The sequence below is a fragment of the Hippoglossus hippoglossus genome, chromosome 10 (genome assembly GCF_009819705.1).
Source record: "Hippoglossus hippoglossus isolate fHipHip1 chromosome 10, fHipHip1.pri, whole genome shotgun sequence".
In the NCBI taxonomy this organism is placed as follows: Eukaryota; Metazoa; Chordata; class Actinopteri; order Pleuronectiformes; family Pleuronectidae; genus Hippoglossus; species Hippoglossus hippoglossus.
The window spans coordinates 5989300-6013917 of NC_047160.1; positions in this window are offsets into that span (position 1 = coordinate 5989300).

Consider the following 24618-nt stretch of genomic DNA (forward strand, 5'->3'; position numbering starts at 1 on the left):
TGAGAGCATAAGAAAAGCCATATTGGGCTTTTCCATTTGTGTGTGTGTGTGTGTGTGTGTGTGTTTGTTTGTTCATCTTGTCTCATATTGATTCCGACTGCAGACTAAAAACCAGTCAGCTAACATGCTTCTGAATAAAATTAATCTGACCATAGAGGCAAAGGCTCCTGACACAGAGCTGTCATATCTCCTTACTCTCTGTCTACCACGCACACGCACACACACGCACACACACACACACACACACACTGACGTTCATCTACCCACCGGTGCGACTGCCGCAGCATCACTGAATGATTAATCGCACCTGAGTTGAGGCACCTGTGTGTGTGTGTGTGTGTGTGTGTGTGTGTGTGTGTGTGTGTGTGTGTAAGACACAGGGAGAGAAATCAGATGAGAGGGAAAGAGAGAGATGTGTGTGTTCAGTCTTTCAACTCTCAACATGAGCCGCAGCCCTTCTGACAGAAAGATAAGAGACAACACACAAACACACACCCAAAGACACAAACACAAAACGGTCACTTAAACTAACTTGACCCTGTGGTGAGAAGCTCTGAGCCACGTCATGTGACAAGGCATCGTGTTGATCTCTTTCCATAGTCGGTGATGTGCAACAGTTTTGGACAGTGGATGTTGCTGATGGGTAACATTTGCGCGGGTGGAGGTTTTACTGACATGAGACCCTCCTGAAAAGACCTGAGCACATGGAACAGGAAGCATCTCTGCTGCAGACAGACCTCAGTGAATAAACAGTCAGTACTTCTGCTACATCAGAACCCTCCCTGATCATGTGTTGTGTGGGAAATCAATGCAAATCTAAAGATGGTTATACCTACCCTAACTATTACTACTTTAACCTAAACAAGGTGAATCGTTTAAACACCAATGCATTTTCATTGTATCTGACGTGTTAAACACTTCCATGGCGGCTTACATGTCCGTGACAGCAGAGGAAAGGACTTGCTGTGTAGTGGTGTTACGTGTGTGCCTGCGTTTACGTTGCTGCTTATTGTGTGTATGTGTGTTCTGTGCTCCCTCTCTCTCTCCCTCTCTCTCTCCTGATGAGATATAGGCAGCGACCTGAGGAGCAGTGAAAAGGGCTCAACTGCCCGACAGTGCAGGACACTGCCTCACTGGGAATTCCTCTCCGGTCCTCAATTTGGTTTCTCTGTCTCCCAGCAAGAGCTTAGAGTGTTGGGTTTTGTTGTTTCAGTTTGTTATGTTAGGACTGGAGGTCTTCAGTTGTAATGTTTTTGGTTTTTCTTTATTTTATAATGAGATTTTTGTATGTAGGCAGATCAGAGGGTGAGCCCATTGGCAGGCTCAGTATTCTCCCTTTCTTTTCTTTTTTTTGAGATCTCACATCCACTATGATTCTTGTTTTACATTTTATAATAAAATGTTTGGAATAAAAAATACAACTATTATTACTCATGGCACTTACACTATCTCGGCGTCCTTAATATGGCGACATATTAATATGTCCCCGTCTTCAGTTGAACCATTGTTTGTTTGTCAGGGTTTGTTTATGGAGGCAGTAACAGTGGTGTGTGCGTGTGTGTCTTGATTCTGTAAACTAGTTGTCCATTTATATTTGACCTTTACTGCATTACTTTCTAAAGCTCTTTGAGAGATGGGATCCACATCTAATGGAAATCACTGCAGCTGAATTCAGGAGTAACCTGTAGTATTATGGTGCCACAACCAGTGATCAGTCAAGACTGGTCTATAAGGGAACACACTGTTTTACACGATTTCCTGTGTAAACTGACCACTGCTGCCCTTGTTGCTCCTGATTGGTTTTAATTCAGTTGTGTTTACTGTTTAAGAGACATTTTAATGCCTCTCTGCACGTCCGTCCCTCTTTAATGTGATTTATCAATGTGATAGGAACACAGTGAGGGAATACCATGACATTTGAAACTTGAAATCAAGGATTAACTGGTTAGATGTTGGTTGTCGAAGGTCAAGTGACTCTCAAACATAATGTCTTAAAGGGATAGTTCACCGAAAAATGGAAATTCGCTGTATCTACTCACCACTATGCCGATAAAGGGGTGGGGGAAGTGTGTGAGTCCACAAAACACTTCTGGAGTTTCAGGGGTAAACAGCGCTGCGGCCAAATCCAATACATTTGAATTAAATGGTGATCGCTTCTTCAGATTTAATAAAACAACAGAAAAAACATAACATGCCTCCATACTGCTCGTGTGGTGTCATCCAAGCCCCGAAATTCATATTCGACCTGAAACGAGGTCATTTACACAATGTTTTCCCATTTTGTGAATGTGATTAATCAGGAATGCACAGAGGGGGATTTCATCACACCTGGAACAAGCTTTCACTAAGAATCAAATATGACCTGATTAGAATTTGATGGTGAAAGGTCAAAGGTTACTGTGACCAACACGTATATGTTTTTTTACCTCTTGTCTCTTGTTACAGCCTCAGTTTTTGTCAAGTTCCCTGGGAGTTTGCACTTGTCCAGATACCATCAGATTTTTTTACTAGGTGCTTTTTTGCACTTCATACTCGTGCGTGCTGCATATTTAAGTGTGATGTGTAATTATTAATTCATACACTTTGTACCTCAGCATTTTGTTCAACAGCTGTAGAAATGAACACGGGGGTGTTTTTGAAGTTGACACGTCCCTTTTAAAGTTTTAAGTTGGCTTTTACTGGGCTCAGCAGTGTGTTTGCATCTGCTTTGTGATTCAGTATTAATGCTGTTTAAAACACTTGAATCATTCATTCATATGAGACTGAAGTACATTACTGGGGAGCTATCACATACGCACAGCAGAGGTAGGAAGAGTGTCAGGTGCTGCACACACTGCTGTGGGTTACACACACACACACTATTACTTACACACTTCTAGTGGCGTTAATAGTAAATGGTGAATCAAATGAATAAATAATTTTCTCTCTCCTTATCCACTCAGTGCGGATAAGGAAATCCATTCTGGGTAATGGCTGTGGCTGTAAGCATAGCACCGAGCGATTACTCAGTGTCTAATAGCTTTGGGTGGCCGTAGTATTTTAGAGTCACTGACACTGTTATCATATTCCTAATGAATACACTATATACTGTGGAGCTTTAGTGGTGGATGCATATTTCAAAAGCACCTATTGTTTCTGCTTGTTCAAATCTATAGTATATCATTTTAGAATATGGGACTAGGTGGTGAATATCCCAATATGCTATACAGGGTCTCTAGTCAATGCTTATGTCCAATATCTAAACATCTAGATAACAGAAGGCTTTTTCCTGCTGAGCCCCTCTCAGGTCAAATATTATATTTTGGTCTCCTTATACTTTTACTTCCATCAATCAATTTGTTTCTAATATGTGATGAGAAACAGGATCTGGCTGCAGACTTCTAATATATGTTTGGACGGAAATCAAAGCAAATTTCCAGCTTGTGTTATTTGTGAAAAAATGACTGCACAGTTTGTGTTTGGAACAGCCGATTTACTGACTAGCTGTAATATTAGCAAGCTAGCAAATGCACTGACCATGTGTGGGAGTGTGTCTGAGTTTGCCTCACACTGATTCATCTCAGACGTTTTTAGGAACTCGAGCTCTTTGTCATGTCCCTCATGGTCTGTCTATGTGCTCTCATGTCTGCACGTTTATGAAGATTTCTTTTTGAAATTGCAACTCCATATACGAAAATGTTGTCAGGTCTTTGGAGCACAACTGCTTATGTGAAAACAAAACAAGGTCAGACCATATATCTAGCTGGGTCAAGTATGGCCTATGTAGGAAACTGAGAAATGTTAAAAACTGGCTGTAATAATAAGCTGTAGTGGGAAATTCCACTGAACAGGTGTCTCACGGCTGTGATACTGTGTACCTGAAAGGATGGAAGCCTTATTTGGCGGTGTCTCACTGCTGTGACCTTGACAAACAGGGTGTATGCCCTTATTCGGTGATGTTTTCTTCCAACTGCTACAGCAGATAGACACAGATGATGATTTCATGTCTTTTTTTCATATTATGTTTTATGAACCGCCTCTTTGTATAAGTTCTGGCTTTTGTGAACTTGCGGCCAGTTCCACTTTGAGCACCCGTGCTTGTTGTGTAACCTCTGCAGAGCTTACTATTAAAAAGACTCAAAGGCAACTCCAGTCTGAGAATTTCATTATTTCAAATCTCAAGATGAATTTCCATCACAAAGCCATTTTATATATTGCACAGGCCATTGCATCATATGTTAGCCCGTTTTATCCATTTGGACATGAGCTCTATGGCAGTTCATGTCAAGTTCAACTGATCCGGACATTTGTGTTCACACATACTGCTCCGCTGGGTAATGTGGGGCAGGTGCATGTCTGAAAGCAGCTTTTGTCTGTCACACAGTGCACAGCCCTCTACACTGCTGCTCCACCTCTGTGCCTCTCACAGAGAAGAGGTGAGCCTCTAGCTCACAGAATCAGAGCAGTGCTGGGGACCGTCCAATATGGAGAGTAGAAATAAGTCTCTAGATTTGTCGCTAGGAGCTTTTCTTTTCAAACATTGCTAAAGGGATCCCATAATAGAAACTGACAGCACCAATTCATTTTGAAAGAGCAATGGGCAACGGGTAAAGTCCAACAACTTGGTTGGCTGACCTATGGTATAACTTCCATCAGCTTTGTGACTCTGAGTGGACCAATCCTGTAACTCAAAAAACTCCGGTCTATAACTCACTCAGGCATGGACATTCAGGGATACAAGGTTAGGTCAGTGGGTCTAAAGGGAAACACATGAAGTCTGGTGTCGCGAGTTTGGCATCAGTTGGAGCTGAGGACGATAAGTTTGAAGATGTAAAAACTTTGGGTGTGTGGAGTTAGAAATAAGCTCTATCCTGCTCCTCCGCAGAGATGTTATCTGTGGTTCTGCTAAATTGTGCCTCCAAGAACTGAAGACATCTATCATTACCTACTGCCTTAAAAAGGGACTTCTGTCTGAAGACACTGTTAGCACTATACTAGCACTTGATCTCACTAGGAAACATATTGCACAGATAATCAAGGGGGAAATATACGGATTACATTACAGTTATAACAGCTCCATCTGTATTTATCCATAGATGTGAGACTCGTGTACAGCAACATATGGTACTTATAATCAGCAGCAGTATGAATATCACAGTACATGTATTTCCATGATCTGTCATAATCTTTGCCATAATTACTGCACTGGCTGTAAGTTCCAAGTCAGCTGCTGATTACACGATAAAACACAAACACAGAGGTAGAGCAGATGCTGCACTAAACTCATTTTAGTGAAGAGCTTTCTGGGGATAGACTGTCTCATTATGAGGCGTTCCCTTGGTTCAGTGTTTACGATATAGAGAAAGCTGCATCTATTACAGTATGTGTTTCTCAACATTAACATATCATAAACCCCACACATAAAGGTTGAGTAAAATGCTACTACAACTTACCCTGTTTTGATAACTTCTCTGGGAAAGAGTCCAGGCTCTTCTCAGCTGTTGTATGATTCAGTCATACAGTAGTATCCATCCGCTTGGGTCGCAGACTAGGGTGTTCCAGACATCCCTCACACCAGCTACATTTTCCAGCTTTTTCTGGGACCCAAGGCGTTCTCAGGCCATATGGAATATGTAGTCCCTCCAGCAACTTATGGGTTTATCCCACAGTCTCCTCCCAGTACGCATTCTGATTAGATGCGCGAACCGCCTCAACTGTCCCTTTCAAAATCTTTCGAAAGTAAGGAGCAGTGTTTCTACTCCAAGTTCCCTCCAGAAGTCTTAACTCATCTACCTAACCTCTGAGGCCGAGGCTGCTTGGGAACTTAAATTGTAAATCAATTACCGTTGAAGGCGCACCAACCTACATGTCTATCTCAAGCTCCATCTTCCCCTCACTCATGACCCCAAAATACTTAAACTCCTCCACTCGGGGAAGCAACTCAACCCTGACCTGGAGACACCAATCCACCATTTTCTAGCAGGAAAACTTTGTTGTCTTTTGGCCCCAGACTTAAAGGTGCTGACTCACATCCAGTTGACTGCAAACCAACACCATAGCATTATAAATGGTAGACACAGCCGTAATACATAGTCAGGATCAACAGGCACAGTAGCTGGATTTAAAATATCTGTCAAGCAGGCAAGTAACATGTTACAGCTAATTAATTAACTACTAGTCATACTTCATTTAGCCATACTTCAGTTTGCTACCTGTGAACCCACACACAAAGCTTTCTGGATACTTCCTCTTTAATAGATGGTAGGATATTTAATTTCACCCTCGAACAGAGTTTGCTGTTGAATTAAAACAGCCTCTAAGAGATGCAGTCACTGTCAAATCAGGTTTAAACATGCCCTTAAAGTTTTACTTTTTGTGTTTTGAAAAAGGTTGATTTCATATAACAGGATCGCTTAAATCTGCATGAATAGATTTTTGACCACTCACAGCAAGTACATAAAGCTGTAAACACACAAGTTCATAAAGCTGTTCTGGCTTTGACAAACCATTTGCCCATTTACCACTCCCGCAGATACAGAGCAACATTATCATTGAGTTACAGTCATGTTTCTAGAAACCTGATGTTGATAGGTCTCATAATCTCTTGGGTCTGTCTCCACCAATTGAGAGAAAAATAGGGCCATTTGCTTCAACATGCTAATAAGTAATCTCTGCCATTTGCTGCAGGGGATGTAAAGTTGTGCTTTGTGACAAAACAATGAGCAGAAAGATGGTAACGCACTGCAGAGACCTGAGAGGAACCTTGGAGTTTGGTGATAAGCAAAGCCTTTCACATTACCAATAGTCATTAGATGCATGTGTAGATAGAGAATTAGCTGTGTGCATGTAAATATCCTAAAGTTAGTGCTGCTAACTAATTTGCAGGATCCACAGTTCATTTTTAAAAGCTGAAATGAATGGCATCAAAATCACTTACTGTCTCACACTGACCGTCTGTAGTCAGATTGATTATCAGCAGCACCTGGAGAAATCCTACCTGTGTCTGTGGCTGTTAAAATATCCTTCAAGATTTTATGCTCCACAGCAGGCAAGCAGGATTCAGCATAGACTTGGTAGATACGACCCACTGTGGGCATTCACGCAACAGTCATACAGTCCTCTACTACAAGGTTGTCTTCTCCCACACCTCCAGCCCCAACTGATGAGCTATTAAAGTTAATCATCTGGAGAAACCCTCCCAAGTAATATTCCCAGCAGGTTTGGTGAAAATACTTCCATGCCCCCCTGGTAGAAATGTACAAATCCCCTAATGACTAAAGTTGAAGCTTTAATACTATGATTTTCCTCCTTATCAACTTAGCTCTTACAGACATGACCTAGCTCTCACTGGAGATATGCAGTTTTATGCAGTCTTATTTTCTTCTTTCTTTAGCTGCAGCAATATCCTGTTTGTTTGATTTAAAAAATGTAATGCCTCATGTGCTCTGTGATCGATGTCACAGTCACTGCAGCGACACTACATTTACTGCCAAATTTTCGGGAGTGGGATTTTTGTTTTTGACAACTATGAATTTTGGAAACATATGAAGAAACGTCTTCAGTTCTCATTTGCAGTTAAATAATGAAACCAGAGATTAGCGCTTCCTGTCGAAAACCAACATTCTGCTAAGCCTTTCTCTTTCCAATGTCACACCAGTGACTCATCCCAAAGCTCTCAATAGGCCTGGAGGTGGAGCTACACCAAGGAGCGACTATGGAGTGACTCACACACAACCCCACTCGGTCTACTATTAGAGCAGCACAACAGGGTTTGATTGTCATGAGTCACTCACCAAACCAATACGCTTTTCTGTGCGCAATAACATTAATTACAGAGATTTAACAAAGCCAGTAGCATATTGTCAGACAAGGAATAATGATTTTATGTAATCTCCAAAAGAGAGAGAAAATAAAGAAATAACAGGAAATCCCATTATCTTCTCTCTGTGTAATCATCTCTCTCCTTTCTCTCATACGTCTTTCTCTGTCTCCTGCCTCTTAAGTATGGGTGGATTAAATAGAAGTCCAAGTTTGGGTGCCTATAGTATGATCATTAACTGGTTCATAATTATAACTTTGGGGTCTACTCCAACATGTTTAAATGTTTAAAATATGCATCATTTGTCTTATACCATATATCATTGCATTCCCTCTTTTCACCCTCTGTCTGAAATGCAACATTTTAGTGTTAGTCCCCCTCTCGAAAAGCCCAGACTGCTCAGATTAGTCAGCTAATTCACTCTTCTGTGATTGATCAATTGCATGTTTCATAAAAGTTGCGCCCTTTACCCAGACTGCCGAATCATCTGTAACCACCGCTGTAGCTACGCAAACATGTGTGTCGCCTCTGCCACATCAATTTGAGCCAAACTATGCAGTAGGTTGGAGTGTTACATATGACCTGGTGACATAGATGAATTGTGGAGAAAAGCTCGGAATGCAAACAAGATGTTTCAGGGTCGGAATGATCGGAATATCCTGAGGTAGAGAAGGACTCCCTTTGTAACTGTAACTGCAGAACTTTAACATTTAACACAAAAACCCATATGACACACTGGAGGAAAGCTCCCTCTTTTTATTTGCATTGCAAAGACAGAGAGGAGGGCAATAATAAAAATGTTAATGCTGTAGGGTTTGAATGTTCCCTTGAGAGGAGTAAACCCCGGGAAGCACTTCACTGTACTTTCTACACGTTATGAAGAAGGAGATAATGAATAAATGAAGGTTTACTCAGACATAAAAACAAACAAACTCAAAAATAACAATAATTTAAGTGCACATCTTATGTCATAAGGTTTGGACTTATAGAGTCCTACGACTTCTTTATTGTTTTGTCTTCAAAATATATGGTAAACATACTCCTCTAAGCTTTTGTTACCGCTACCACCCACCACTCAAAACAATCAGTCAGGTCAAGCTACAAATAGAGTAATGAAAAAAGAGCCAAAAGAAAAGAAGATCACGATAGTCAAATTGATCCATTCAGAATGTTACTTTTAAACATTAATTTGAAAGTATTCAACGTTGAACATTTTCATTTCCTTGATTGTTCCATTAATGATGTGACACAGTGATATTTTGTGTTGTTTTAGGTTAATGATCACTTTTACTCATCAAGGTTATTAGTAAGCTTGGGATTTCTACATTTGCTTCTGGGCCGTGCAGGTAAATTTCATTATGTTACAACCAAATGATGTTTGAAAGACATTGGCAATTATCAGGAGGGTTTGATCTTGTGTTAGAAACTATTTATGATGACTCAGATGGACACATGACTTAATTTCCTGTTTTATTATGTTAAGTCTTCTTCTAATGTATTTTATTTAGTTCTACTTCCTGTTGCTCCTGTTTTTCAGTTTCTTACCAGTTTTTCTGTTCCCCTGTTTTCAATGATCCAGTCTTACATGCTTGTATTTACACCACCTGTGGTTCACTTCCTTGTCTTTGCTCTCCTAGCAGACTAACTTTTCAGCCATTATTGTGTTTTCTGTAAAGTTCCGACTTTGTGTGTTTTGTTACCTTAATTCTTGGTATTTTTTGACCCTGTGTTTTGCCTGCCCCTCATCAGTTTTTGTTCAATGCATTATTCTTCTAGTGAACTTCCTTTAGTCGTTTTGTGTCATTCTTACAGTTGAACCAGTTTTTGTGTTTTGTGTTCACACTATTTAGTTGCATCATTGGAAATGTTCTATCAAGCATTTTTTTTACTTTGGGCCAAAAACAAGGATCAATAGTTGTGACCTTTGGCTTCTGCTTCATACATTTTTACCATCTTTTTTCATAAATGTCTATTTTACTTTAGAAATGTATTATTGATATATATATACACACAATGTTAAATCAGCTGAGTACATCTTTAAGATTCAACTTATGTGATGAATCAGAGATGATTGAGACATAGTGATTCTGACTGGCAGGAACTACTGAACAAATTAGGGTTGAAAAAAAACCCAGGACATTTCTTTGGCAGTGAAGTTTTTGAAATCTATAGAAGCCCTATTCATGCCAAAATACCAGCTCCAGTCTCTACATGAATGCCTTTAGATATTCATGGAGGTGAAAGACAGCCTTGGATAACAGCCAATCACTGTTCCATCTTTGCTGTCAATAATGATTTGTTGATTCAAAGCCTACTACTGTATATGTCAGCAGCATTCCAAAGCCTCAGGGGGGCACAGACTGTGGAGCACGTCTCAGTTTGTATCCACCATCAGCTGACACAACATCACAGCACATTGCTACGTGTGATTCAATCAAAAAGCTCCATCGAGTCAAGCAAGGGAGGAAAAGCACACTCTGAGTAACATGTTATTATAACCTGCAAGAGCCTGAATGGTTACTTGTGGATTAGTCCCCCCCCCCCCCCCCCCCCCCCCATCCCACTGATATGGCAGAAAATGGTTTAGCAGACTCCAGCATTTACGTGTCCTCAGCCCTCAGCCACACCATGTGCTGAAACAGGAAGGAACCTCCCCCTCATAAACAGAGATAAAGAAACGTGGGGAATAGAAATTGCAAAAAAAGAAAGGTCTGACCCCACCTGACACCCCTTTGACTTCACTGTCATACATAAAATCCACTGTCCTTGCACACACATTAACAGCTTTGGCATGAAAATCCTGTATCAAAATACACAACTCCTGCTAGAACAATGAACTACAGGATCATAGTAATAAACAAATTGAAAAACTAAGCAAACCTAACAATGCATTGTGTGAATGAATTTCTTATCAGTTGGAGCTCAGAGTAAGGGACATTTAGGGAAAGGAATACAATTTGGAAATGCTATAAATTAGTAATAAGTAGTTGCATACAGAATATATAGATATAAGCTATCGTACCTTTTTTTTGTCTGTACCTGGTTTGTTTTTCTCATGCATGTACACAAAGGCACACAGCCCTGCCCTGGTTTCACACTATCCCACTGAAATACAGGTTGCAGCCAAGGCAGTGAAGAAGAGGGGGGGTAAATATGGTTCTAAATAATGGAGGAATTAAAAATATTAGCCCTATAAATGCATTCAACTGATTTATTTTAACCCTGCGTTCCCCCCTGAGGCAGGTTCACAGGCAGCATACGCAGATCTGAGGCTTCACAGTGGTCTACAGCTGTAGTAGCTAGGCTGCATGCAGCTTAGCGCTCGCTTTCATTCCGCCTGCTGATTTGTCGCTCTGCACTGCTGCCGCTGGTTCCTCCCCTGCAGGAGACACAGGGAATTATTTGGGTTCCTTTCAGCTCGTCCAAAGCCACTTCAGCACCAAAGCTTGTGCCGGGCTTCCCCGCGGTCCCGGATGACAGTCGGCCTCTTTGCAGTTCCAGGCTAAACTGCAGGGGTTCCGACAGTCGCAGGAAAGCCCCGAGATGGGCTGAGAGAGCCCAGCAGCGCCCGTCAACTCCAGACCCATCTGTGCGCTTAATCCTTGTAATGTGAAGAAACAGGCTTCAAGTGGAGAGGGCAACAATTACACTATAGCTAATGTACATTGGCTCAGTCAGTGGGGCTAATGAAACTTAAAAGAGCAGGAAATATGTACCAAAAACATTAATAATTGTTCTAATTTTAACATTTTTTGGCTTGAAAGATATGGTGAAATGTCTGTTGTAGAGCTGTCATCTACAGCAGGGATTTCGTTTTATTTATTCAGATAAAAGAGAATTGTACTAATATAGACGTTAAGATATTCTCTGTTGTCTGAAAAAAACAAGTTATTTGGTTCTTAACAGATACCATCTGTAATAAATCCTACTGCGCTGCAAATCATTGAGTCTGTATTGTTTGCAGGTAGCAACACTGTAACAGCAATACAACGTTTTGGGAATAAAAACATAGCCTGGAAGATATTGCAGGGGTTTCAAGCTTATCTTGAGATAATACTGTAAATACTGCATCACATTATTCACTAAATGTGTTTGTCTAAATGCTGTCAGTTGTACTAGAGACACTGTTTGCAGTGAGATAAAGCGAGCACAGGAACCATTCTTCCTCCAGGAATCTGAGCCTCACTTTGCATGCCAGAAAATTCTCCAGCTGCAGGTTGATGGAGAGGAAGTGGAGGCCAAAGTTTCTCCTCAGTGACTGCTTTAATAAGATCAGCCAAACTACCATTTACTTCATATTTTTAGGTTACTTTAAATACTAGGGAATTGGATCTCTCTCTCCCACACTCCATGGTGCCACTTTATGCCTCTGTGCCGGTGATAGCCAGTGGCCAGAGGCATTATGTTTTTGTCCCTCTGTCAGTCTGTCCCATTCTCGTGAACATGATATCTCAAGAACAACATGAGGGAATTTCTTCAAATTTGGCACAAACATTCACTTGGACTCAAGGTTGCCCTGATTGCAATATGGCGGTTAAAGGTCAAGGATACTGTGACCTCACAAAATCCTTTTTTACCTTGTGAACACAATATCTTAAGAACAGCTCGAGGGAATCCTTTCAAGTCTGGCACTAAGGTGTTCACTTAGACTCTCAAGTTAACTGATTCGATTTGGGTGATAGAGAGTCAATATGTCATGTTAAGTTGGCCTCACAAAACTTTTATTATTATTTATTTTTTAAAAGATGACATCCCAAGACGGTCCTTTGTGTATTCCTTTAAATATCACAAGGATTAACTGATTAGACTTAGACACAATGAAGATGCTGTTTTCTGTGTCATTAAAAAAATCGTATATTTGAGTTTAGACGTTGGGCTGGCATTGTGGCTTTGTGGGGCAGCTGAGCATTGTGAAAAAGGCCAAAAAACATGAAGTTGTGGCTCTATTTTTTTTTTATATAACAACCCAGGGCAACATGACCACTCAGCCAATGATGAAATGTCTGCGGCAATTTGATGTGCTCTGAATATTGTGTGGTCATTGCTGAGTTCTCACCATGCATAGTACTTAGAGCCTACATAATAAGTTATTACTTAACTCTTGTGTTGTCCCTGCTTCCCCCGGCTGTTGGCCCCCTCACATAGCCCACCCCATATTAGGACGCACACGTAGGACAATAGACAAGTGAGCAGCCCTTTTTCCTGGGGCATATCTGACACCTCTTCCTCTTACTCGCCCCGAGCGGGGCTGCTGCTAGGGCTATGGAGGAGGCCGGACACTCGGGGCGAGCGTCGTAGTCAAGAGCTCTCTGTGCGGCGGCGGCGGCGGCTTTTACAGCCTTCACAACCTTCGTGCGATGAACGGAGTCACGAGAACCTTTCCCAGCTGCTCTAGGAACACCCTCCGCTTGTTCCGCTTGCCCGGCATCCAGTCTGGGTTGATCTCTCTCCATATCATGAAGGCGTTGTAGGAAGAGACGTCGAGAATGTTGTGAAAGATGACCAGGGGCCAGCGCGCGGTCATCCTCCTGCAGCTATACGTTCCGATCACCTTGTCTAGGTTGTCCACGCCACCTTTGTTGCGGTTGTAGTCCAGGACGATCACCGGTGCTCAGGAGCACCACATTCCTGTTTTTCTTTGGGATGTAGGACACCAGAGTGGCGGTGGGCGTGAATGCGAACTTGGATGAGAACACCTCTCTTCCCTTGACCTCGAGCAGCCCGGTCGGGAGCTCGGGCTTGTTCTTCCGAACCGTGCCGACCACGGTGAGTGTCCTCTCGAGTTCGTAGGAGGTGAAGTAATTGTCGCACGTGACGTTACGGCCGTGCAGTTCCTCCGTTACATCGAGCACTACCCGCAAGCCCTGGTTCCGTTCTGGGCGTCCGACGCTCGGCTTTCCGGTGTACACTTGCATCTTCCAAGCGTAGCTTGATTTCGCATCGCAGGCCACCCACGACTTGATCCCGTATATTTCGCCGGCTTGCTGGGCATGTACTGACGGAACGGACACCGGCCTAGGGAGAAAAACAGGAGGAGAAGAGATGAGAGGAGATGAGATGAGGACGAGGACTAGCAGCCGCTATCTACATTACATTACATAACATAACATAACATAACATAACATAACATAACTAACATAACATAACATAACATAATAATAATAGAAAAATAAAAAAAGACTAACCTCTGAACGGAACCAGTTGCTCGTCCACGGTCACTTCGGGCCCCGGGTTGTAGAGGTGCGGTAACCGCGACACCCACGCGTCCCAGATCTCTCGCACGGCCGCCAATTTGTCCGTGGCTCGTCTCGTGCGTCTCGTCTCGTGGTCGTCGAAGCGCAGCAGTCTGGAGTACGTGTGGAAGAGTTTTAGGGGCATCGTGGCACGAAATATCGCCCGGCCGCTCTCGGCGTCCCACAGGCTGGCGGCGGCCTCGCCCCGGGACCTGTACACCCCCGCTAAGATCAGCAGCCCTACGTAGGCGCGCAGGTCGGTCTCGTCCATCCCTTTCCATTCGTCGCCGTATTTTCGACGACCCTCCCGATTCGTCATCTCCAGGATGATGTTCTCTACCGTCGGTGTGATGAACAGGCGGAACGTCAAGGCTAGGTCACTGGTGCGGGACGTCGCGTGGATCGTGGGGCCCTGGGGGACCCCGCTTTGAGCCGCAGCAGAGGAGGAGGAGGAGGAGGAGGAGGAGCAGTGGCCCTCCTCTCGGCCGTACGCCCTCGAGGACCATGTTATTTCCCCGTTTCTTGACGGGAAGGTCTCTCTTTCCACAAGTCCGGTGGTGGTGGTGGTGGTGTCGCCGTGGTCTTGTCCTTCTTCTTCTTCCAAGGATGAAGAATCTGCAGAAGCATCACCCACTGGGTGGTAGTCTTCGTCACCGTCGTCGTCTTCATAGTCACCGTCGTCGTCTTCGTCTTCTTCGCTATCGCCGTTGTCTCCGTCTCCGTCCTCTCTGTCTTCTTCTCGGTCTGCTTTTCTGTCTGCTTCTCAGTCTGCTTCTCCATCTCCTTGTCTGTCCGCTTCTCGGTCTGGCTCTTTCGCGTCCTCTTCGGGTTCAGAGGATTGTTGCTGGGAGAATAGCTGTTGGAGAACCTGTTCTCTGGTGAAACGCTCCTGACGCAACATCGTGCCATGCTCCGTGAGAGAGTGGCACACTGAGACTTATATGTGGGTCTAATGTACCCCCCCTTGATTTCAATTGGAATCAGGTGTGGGTCTAAATGACCCCACAGAGCACCACAGCGCCCTCTCTGGGGCTCCCATGACAATCGAGAATGACAATCCATTGGTCTCAATTACCCCAGGAGAATTGGATAATGACAATCCTTGGGTCACCCTAACCCTAACCCTGACCGGCCAGGGCTTGCGTATGATCACACGCACGCACACACACACACACACAGACACACACACACTCTGGGTCAATCCGACCCAGGAACAACACGAGGGATAAACAACTCTAAAACAATTTCATGCTCTGTGGTTATTTACTAAACATAGTAAACGGAATGTTTTACATAATCCTATATGAAGGTGTAGGAGATATTGTATCCAGAATTTCCCTCAAACTATCCTGCAGGATGTGAGCTGTCCTGGAAGAGGCGACTTTGAAGTGCAATGACCTTTTGATAGAAGTCTTTCCCCCCTTGTATATAGTTCTATCCATGGTGTCACCTTTCTATTAAAGTGTTACGGACCCCTGTTTATTTCTAAGTTTATTTAGCATGTTTATCGCACCCTGCTGGCCTCTGGTTGTTGTGGTGCTTTGCTGTCCCTCTGTTTCTGTCCCTACCCAGGTGCAGCCCATTAATCACCTGAGGTGAGGTGCACCGGAGCATCATTTGCCAATAAAAGCTGCAGCCCTTCCTGGTGTGTGAGCGAGATGAGACAGAGCCGAGTCTGTCCGTGCTGCAACCACCACGCTGCTCACTAGCCTGTGTTTGAGCTTGTTGACCATTTGTAATAAATACCTGATCTGGTGCCTCTCCAATTATGTGGCAGTTTGTCCTCAAGCAGTCCATTACATAAAGATATAAAAATATCCACAGAGATACTAAAATACTAATTATATAAATCTGTTGCGTAGGAGCTGTATGCTCACGAGAATATGATTTGATTTGTGTGAAAATAGCAGGTCTCAATGGTTAAATGAAACATTACTGATAGAAAATCGATATCACTGAGCCAATAAATATTCATATTAGCAGGACATCCCGCACAGCTTATTAGTCTGTTACTACAGGCTTTTCCTGTGTGCCAACAACACAGATAACATTTACTGCTAGCACACATCTGACAGCTCCATGGCACACAATGGATGCAGAGTGAAGGCCAGTCAAAGCTGCCAGTGGTCACAGTGATTGGTGTCACTTGTTTACAGTAATTATTCTGCCGTCCTTAAATTAATGTAATTCATTGGTGTTAAAAGTGCTTCTCAAAGCACCTTTTGACTCTGTTTACAGTCAGCAGTGTGTAATTCTTGGCAGAGGCTTGACAGAAGCACAATAGGTGAGAGGAGAGGCTAATGGCGAGATGGAGCCTCTCACCCAGACTCACTAAATCACAGCAGTCTTTAACTTTTCATGTTAAAGGGATAGTTCACCGAAATATTCACTCATTATCTACTCACCAATATACCAGTGGAGGGGTGGGTGAACTGCTCCTGTGGTGTCATCCAAGTGTCCGCTCTTACTCTCCTCCGTTCAGCATTGCTAGTTCCAGTAGCAGCGCTGCATAGCGGCAGTTACTGCTGAGTATCGCTGATGTCATCTCGTGCCTCTTGAGACGTGAGAGCTTGTGCAGTGTGTCCTCCAGGCAGGAGGATATCAGAGGACATTTAGGCTAAAAACATGGTGTAAATGACGCCGTTTCATGTCAAATTTAAATGTTGGGGCTTGCGGACACTTGGATGACACCACAGGAGCAGTATGGAGGCAGTTTTTTTTTCTGTTGTTTTTTCTGTTTGAAGAAGTGGCCACCAGTTACTTCAGTTGTATCGGATTTGGCTGCAGCGATGTTTACCTCTGAAACTCCTTAAGTGTTTTGTGGACTCAAACACTTCACCCACCCCTCCATTGGCATAGTGGTGAGTAGATAATGAGCAGATTTTCCCGTTTTCAGTGAACTATTCCTTTAGGCCCCGCCATCAAATAACCTTGCAAACCATTCATGATATTGACCAGTGTTTTGAGAAAAGCACATCTGCCTTCTTTTTTAGCTTTGAGGTCTCCCTCATCTGCTCCTGATGTTTCTCCTTCAACTCTGAGGAAATGAACAGCTTCATCGGTCAAACTGATGGGAGGAAGGAGATAGGTGGACCTCTGAATGCCAATTGACAGGAACACATACACACAAACACAGGTCAATAATCTATCTCTCTCAAACACGCACACTATCTCCCTTTCACAGTTTTTCTCACAAACACAATCATACTGTTCACACACACTTCACACACACACACACACACACATGATATTTCAGGTAGGGACAGGTTCTACATTTACATGTCACCAGCAACATTTTCATTGCCAGGTACAAAGACACACATGTACAAGTCAGTGTGGGGGTGACCATGCCACAAGTGAATAAAGCGTCTCATTATGTGTGTGTGTGTGAGTGTGCGCCCTTTGCAGTAATCCATTCTCTTCAGTACAGAATATTTTTAATTAGTCGGGAGAGCCTGAGAGTGGAGGGAAGGGTCTCTGGATGTTTGTCGGTTTACCGCACAGACAGTGACATTAAACAAAGCCTCAGCATCACACACACGCATGCACACACACACACACACACACACACACACACACACACACACACACACACACACACACACAATCCCTATTTATGCACAACTCAGTCAACATATGCATACTCATACCCACAAAGTTTGGGCACATTGCGATTGCATACACACATTCTGAAGACACTCACAATCACATATGCCTATTGATGTACACTACAATTGCATGCTAAAGACATATGAACATACTGTACACAAACACGCACACACACATCCCTATTGATCAACATTGACATGGCAAGAATGCTGAAGACATACAAACATGCACACACACTCACTACACACACACACACACACACTCACTACACACACACACACTAAAGACTTGGAAATAAAAGCTTCTAAGTAACTTGGTCTGAAGAGGAGTCCACTTTCTGTCCCCTATGGTGTTTTGTGCAGTCTGAATGTGTGTGTGTGCTGTAGTAGTTTGTGTGTATCTGTGATAATGTGTATATCGAGTTACTGACATATAAAACATCCCTTGTTTGTCATTTGGGAGCTGGAGGCGTTCATCACTGCAGGATTCATCTTGTTCATTTTATTAAGGGGTGCATAACCATCGCTGTGTGGAAAATATCTTGTTTTCCACTGCTGCTCTGTAAAAACCAACAAGGAAACATAAAAGTGGGGTTTTGTCTTCAGGGCTCTGCAGCTTTATCGCTCTGTTCATGATGAGTAAACCAAATGTCTTGTTTCATTATTAAGACATTTGTTTTACTCTGCCCCTTTTTAATGTCTACTTAGTTATTCATGCAGTTTAACACTGCTCTAAACAGGACCAGAGGGACAGGACAGTTGGGCAGGTTCGTCAGGGGAACACAGAGGAACTGCAGGTAGAAAACCTGTTTTCTGTAGGTAAGCTTTATATAACATGCATAGTACACACGAATGTGACAGAAAGTGAGATACCATTAACTCACATATACAGTAAACACAGAAAAATACTATAAAAGTAAACGTGTTTTAGTAGATGCGGGAGGACGATATTGTTGTAAAGACAAGTCTTCAAAGTGCAGATTTCCATGAAATATGTGTATTATCATGAAACTGAAACTCGATGATTCACTCAACTTAAAAGAGGTTGACAGGGACAATACTAACATGCTTTAGGCTTTAACAAATTAATAATTCTGTCGTTTTACTCTGTAAAGCCAGTCTCTGCAGTTATGCTCTACTTTTTATCCTGGGTGCTGAACAAATCAATCTGTTGTTGTGGTCACCAGTTAGAACCTCACACAGAACGTCAGGTCTGTTGCAGGTTTGGGACTCTTCGTCTTCATGGGGCTGTTTGAAAGATAATTATAACACAATAAGGAGGAGAATTGTGGTTTCAGCTCAGTTTTGGGTGCTATTTTGAGTCCCATCTTGCAAGTTGATATATTAATTAAACCACATATGCTTCTCATTAGCATAAGTTAATGAGGCCCAATTATGGCACTTTATAAATAAATTTTTACCTCTGGGAGAATTCATTACATTATCATTTCTGTTGCTTGATAGGGGAAGGAATACCAAAACCTTTATTTAAAAATGAAAGCTCTAAAAGTCTAAAAGCTGTGAGTGTGTGTGTGTGTGAATTGCATCCTTATCTTGTAACAACAAGAACCATATCTCCAGTAAGACCTCCCTGTCCACTGTAGGGAAATCGGATTAGTCTGCACACACTATCTCTGGCAAGGGTCAACGCACGCTCTCTCTCTTTCGCTCTCTCTCACACACACATTTCCTAGAGACTTAATACAATGTTAATCATACTTGCCTTACCCTTAACCTAAACCCAAATCCTAAAACCTATCTGTAATGTTACAGATTAAGAAACAGATGTGGACACCTGGATGCCTGTAATATGGTGCCATGATGCTACAATTATGTGCAAACTTGTGATTAAACCTAGTTTGGTTTTGTCTCATTGTTTTTGTTTCTGTTACATGGTCATTACACAAAGCATTACAGGGAATGTACGAAGCAAACTGTGACGTCCTAGTTTCCCAAACACTCCGTTTTACATGCCTGGATACACAGAAACAGGAGTTTCTGATAATCTGCACTTTGGAAGCTGTTTTTCAAAACCTCTGTTTTAATGACATGCCCATGTTCGCATTAGTGTAGATAGGGTCCTGAGCCTACCCCTGTCTGTAACAACAGAGCCTACTATCGGCTTTTGTCTCATGTTCGACAAACAAAGTCCCCAACTATGTAGTTTTTATTCTGCTTTTAGTGGCACACACACACTCACACACACACACACACAAAAAGGGCAGCCTCAGGCTAATACAGCTGAGCTAAGAGTTCACAGCAGGATGGTACTAGTAATGTTTTTCATTTTCTTCTTGTTGCACAACAGTGGCTGATAGCATATTGCTGTAAAGTCAATAGAGAGGCCGTAGCTATTTAACCTTTGTATGTGCACAGTCTTCTATACATAATATTAGCTGCTCTGCCCCTGCTGTGTGCCGTCTCTCTTTCATATGAGATGCAAAAACTCCTCAAAAGAATAATAATAGCACATGATGCAATAGTTTGTGTGGGAGGGATCCTGAGCAGAAACCATTGATTAGCTCGGAGGGTAGCACTACATTTGCACATCACAGATATCTGAGAATAAAATAATCCTCTGACATCTGCTTTTAAAAACATGAACAGTCGATTGAAAGTGGGCATGTGACCTGAAGGACTGAGGCGTTGGACCTGGTAGGAAAATGTAGGAGTGGAGAAGGAATGCTAATGGAGTTTCCGATCATGACTGGTACTGCTGAAGGGCCCTTGAGCCTCAGAAATTGCTTTGAAAATGCTCCAGTTGAGCTGCTCCATTAAAAAAAACTAGAAGACTCTTATTGGATGAATAAAGGCAACACAGAAAAGCAAATTGTTAGGAGATGGAAATGTTTCTTTCCATTTTGCAAAGTACGTTGTGCACTAGAGGAAATAGTTTAATATAGTTGACATTTGTCCAATGAGATCCTACTTTATTGAAAATAAATACATTGGCATCCATGCTCCGAGTCAGGCTTTTCCTGTCTATACAGATTTAAAAACAAGCTGTAATAATATTTATTTTCCTATAAATGAAAATCAATGCAAATGAGGATAAGGCACTGCCGTCCTCTTTTTCTCCTGTCAACGTGTTTTCAAAGTTTCCACCTGGAGGGTGTTCTCTGGAGCCAGATCCAAGATGTGGCCACTGTAACATCCAGGCAGCGGCCCCCTCTGCCAGCATGGTCTCTGTATTATCTGTCCCCACTGCAGCTTGTTTCTTCTCCGTTTCCTCCCTCACGTGTTCACCTTGCAGCTTTATCTTAGAGGGGTTTTTCCACACAGTTGTTTTCATAAGGAATTGAGATTATTGGTGTCAGTGGCACAGATTGTGGTCAATGCTACATGCTGTGCAGCTGTCAGGGAGCACTTTGTGTGATCCACTGTCTGTATGAATGAGTAAACGAGTAAGTGTTGTATTTCTGAGACTTTATTAGAATTGCACAACAGGAATATCTCACAGAAAATGTATTATTTTGTGTAGTACTAGTATATAGTATACTATACTAGTACTGTACACTCAGTACTGTAATGATTCCTGTCTTTGGCAAGGAGGTTGGATCAGACCAGAGGCTTTTTACTGAAAGAGGGGAGTAGTTGATTCAAATGATGAGGATCAGGAGTGTGGCCTGATTGGTGGGGAGGAGCAGGAACCAGTGGCCACGCCTCTCCAGCAGCACACACCGAGGAGAGAGTGAACCGAGCGGGGACAGGGAACACACACACTCCATCCTAATGGGAGTGGGACAAAATTCAATAATCCCAAGCACCTGATCACACCTAATCTAAAGACTTTCACAGACTTTGGCACAACTGCATTTGCTATTTAGACAACACAGGCACTGGATGGGAGAGTGACAACCGCATTGGTCTGAAAATAACTTGTTTTGCACTTGGCGATGCTTTGTGCTGGGTGTTAGAAAGTGCCTGATGTGTCTTGCTTGTAATGATCGCTAAGTAGCTTTCAATAAAGCAAAGACCATGAAACTATGTACATAACCTTTGAAGTTTTTAGTAAAAAAACAAACAAACATGAAAAATCATGTATTGTGTGGTTTTTGGATCAAAAAAATATGCACATATGAAACATATGAGTGGACTGCAGTTATAATTGGAGTGATTTCATTGACAAATGTGAACCCCCAGCTGTCCCCTGTACTGAGCTGTTTTACTCAAGCTCACAGATCCCTAATATTTGAGGAACACATCAAGATTTCATGAAAGCATGTGAAATGCACACATTTTATCTGCATGTTGGTAAAAAATGATATTGTTTTTATTCTTCCAAGCAGGACATAAGAAGACAACACAGTGTGACAGTCTGTCAGCTAACAGTATCTTCAGAAACTTAAAGAAGTGTGGCTAGACAAAGGTCATAGTCGTGCCAGAATAATACATAGTCTATTAGCTGCTTGTACTGACTCCTGTCAATTCTTTAAATTTGGGAAAACCCATTAACAATACCATCATTTTACTGCTTATCACTTTCATTCAACTAAACTAAAAAACGCATCATCCCACAATTATTTTCATCCAGTCTCACCAAAGAGGTCACTTCCCTTTGTATGACCATGATAACTTCAACTATTACCTCCGCCAAGAAGCTTATGGTTTTGTCTGCGTTTGTTTGTCTGTCTGTTATTTAGCAGGATTATGCAAAACTACTGGACATGAAACTTGGTGGAAGGTTGTGGTCTGGGTCAGAAAATAAAGTATTTTTTAACTTTATTTAACATTGTGAGAAAGGAAGTTTTTTAGTAGGATCATAATGAAAAAAATCTGGTATGTTTAGGGGACTGAACTAAAATCTGGATCTAGTGAGTTTAAATGTGGTTTCTTAAAGGTTGGGCCTTGACAGAGGTCTGTGCTCTGAGAGCTTTTCCAGTCTATTTTAATTTATTCCCCTTGAAATGATGATGTATCTCTTTAGCCGTGGTCTTCTCTGCAGACTGTAAAAACTGCTTCTTTCAGCAGCTTCTGCTTGTATCTCTGCATGTACATGTATGACTAATAGAGTCATAAGCTGAGACACCATGCACCCGAGTGAATATTCACTTTCTCGTTTCATTAAAAGTCAAGAGATCAGGATGATTTGGCAGTGTAAAGTATGTGATTACTATGATTGACTAAAAGGTCAACAGTGTGGCTGCTTTCAATGACCCTTAATACAAAATACAGTGTTATACTGCATTACTGTTTGTAAAACTATTCATATTGGGGTTTACTTATTTATAACATAAATGTCCAGGTGTTTTCAAAAACCTATCTATGACATAAATATTGATGGAGTATATCTGCAATATGCTCAAATCGGCAAATAGCCAATACATTGGTTGAGCTTTGTTACTCATTGAAGACGTGTTTAATGTGCGATAACAATATTTTCGGATCTTGTACGAGACCCTTTGTGCTTCTCCTGTTATGTGACAGATGCTGACGTCTTGTCTAATTGGACTTTATCCTCAAAATAGCTGTAATTCTTTGAATGTGGGCTTAGACCAGTCATCCAATCAATGCCTGCAGCTCGTCCAAAAGGAAAGAAAAAGAAGGAGCATATAACACCTGTGTTGCCCTCCCTCCACTGGCTTCCTGTCTCGTTACAGGATCGATTTTAAAATGTTATCGTTAACTTTTAAATGTCTTAATGGACTGGCACCGCCTTACCGAGCTGACGTCCTTCATGTTCACACTCCAGTTACAGAGCTGAGGTCAGCCACTCAGCTGCTCCTGGACTTGCCTAAAATAAAGCTCATAGCCAGATGCGATTGAACCTTTGCAGTAGCCTTCCCAAACTTGTGGAACAGCTTACGATCTGCTCCCTCTCTAGCACAGATTGACACAGATTTTCTTAAATTACTGACAAAGGTTTTGGAGTCAGTTTGGTAACTTGATTGAAATAATGGGCGGCCGTATATATTCTAAATGTGTGCCTGTTTTGGACGAAAAATATGGACTAGGTGTGCAAAGATTTTTCGATGATGCCCGCCCCTCTTTGCCTTTTGTTTTCTTGCCGATCGGTCTTCTCTTTGGTGTCTTATTTGTCCCCAGTTCATTGTTCTACCTTTGTTTGTGTGTGTGTGTGTGTGTGTGTGTGTGTGTGTGTGTGTGTGTGTGTGTGTGTGTGTGAGTGTGTGTGTGTGTGTGTGTTCGTCATTCTGAGTGTGGCTACCTAATTCCTGGTCCTGTCAATTCACCTGTTTCATTATCTAATCAACTCCACGAGCTCTTGCGGTATGTAAAACCCATCTTTGCAGGATTGTTAATTCTACTATCATGGTACAAATGCTAACCTGTGTCTCAGGTACTTCATTCTGGTTCTCTTCAGTCTCCGGCCACTTCCAGCACTGTCCTCATCTGCTGTTCCAGTTTGGGTCACTGCTCCCTCCACCATCAAGCCTCATCTGCTGCCCTGCTCTGCCAGTCCAGCTGCAGTCTTCTGCCCCACTCCTCCAACAATCCAGCCCTCGTCATCACAAATTTACCATAAAACTGCTCTCAAACTACCTCATTGCCGTCTGCCTGTTTGGTCTGAGCTGAACTAAACACACACGGCTCTAAGCTGGAGCCAATACATGCATCAATACTAATATTGACGTGTAATACCAGTTTATGTCAAGACATTCTCTCGGAAGCCTTTGTTTATTGCTGAGTAATCTACACTTAATCTGCATTAGATTGTCGATTGTTGACAAATGTTGCAGGTTTTGCGTTTGCCAGTTACACAGTCCTCATCCCAAAGCCTTTTCTTTTGTAATGTAAAATATATTTTGCTCTTTGCACAGGTAAAGGCTCATTTATGCTGCCTTTACGAACAAAAAGAGATCAATCCCTTTCAAACGATGTAACAGTCACTGCCCACACACAATAATATCAGGATGAATGCAGAGCTGGAACAACATTCTATACCAGTTTTAGAAGAATTCACACACCGACAGGAAATACATTTGGCTTCAGGGTTATTAAAGACTTACTTTAATACTTC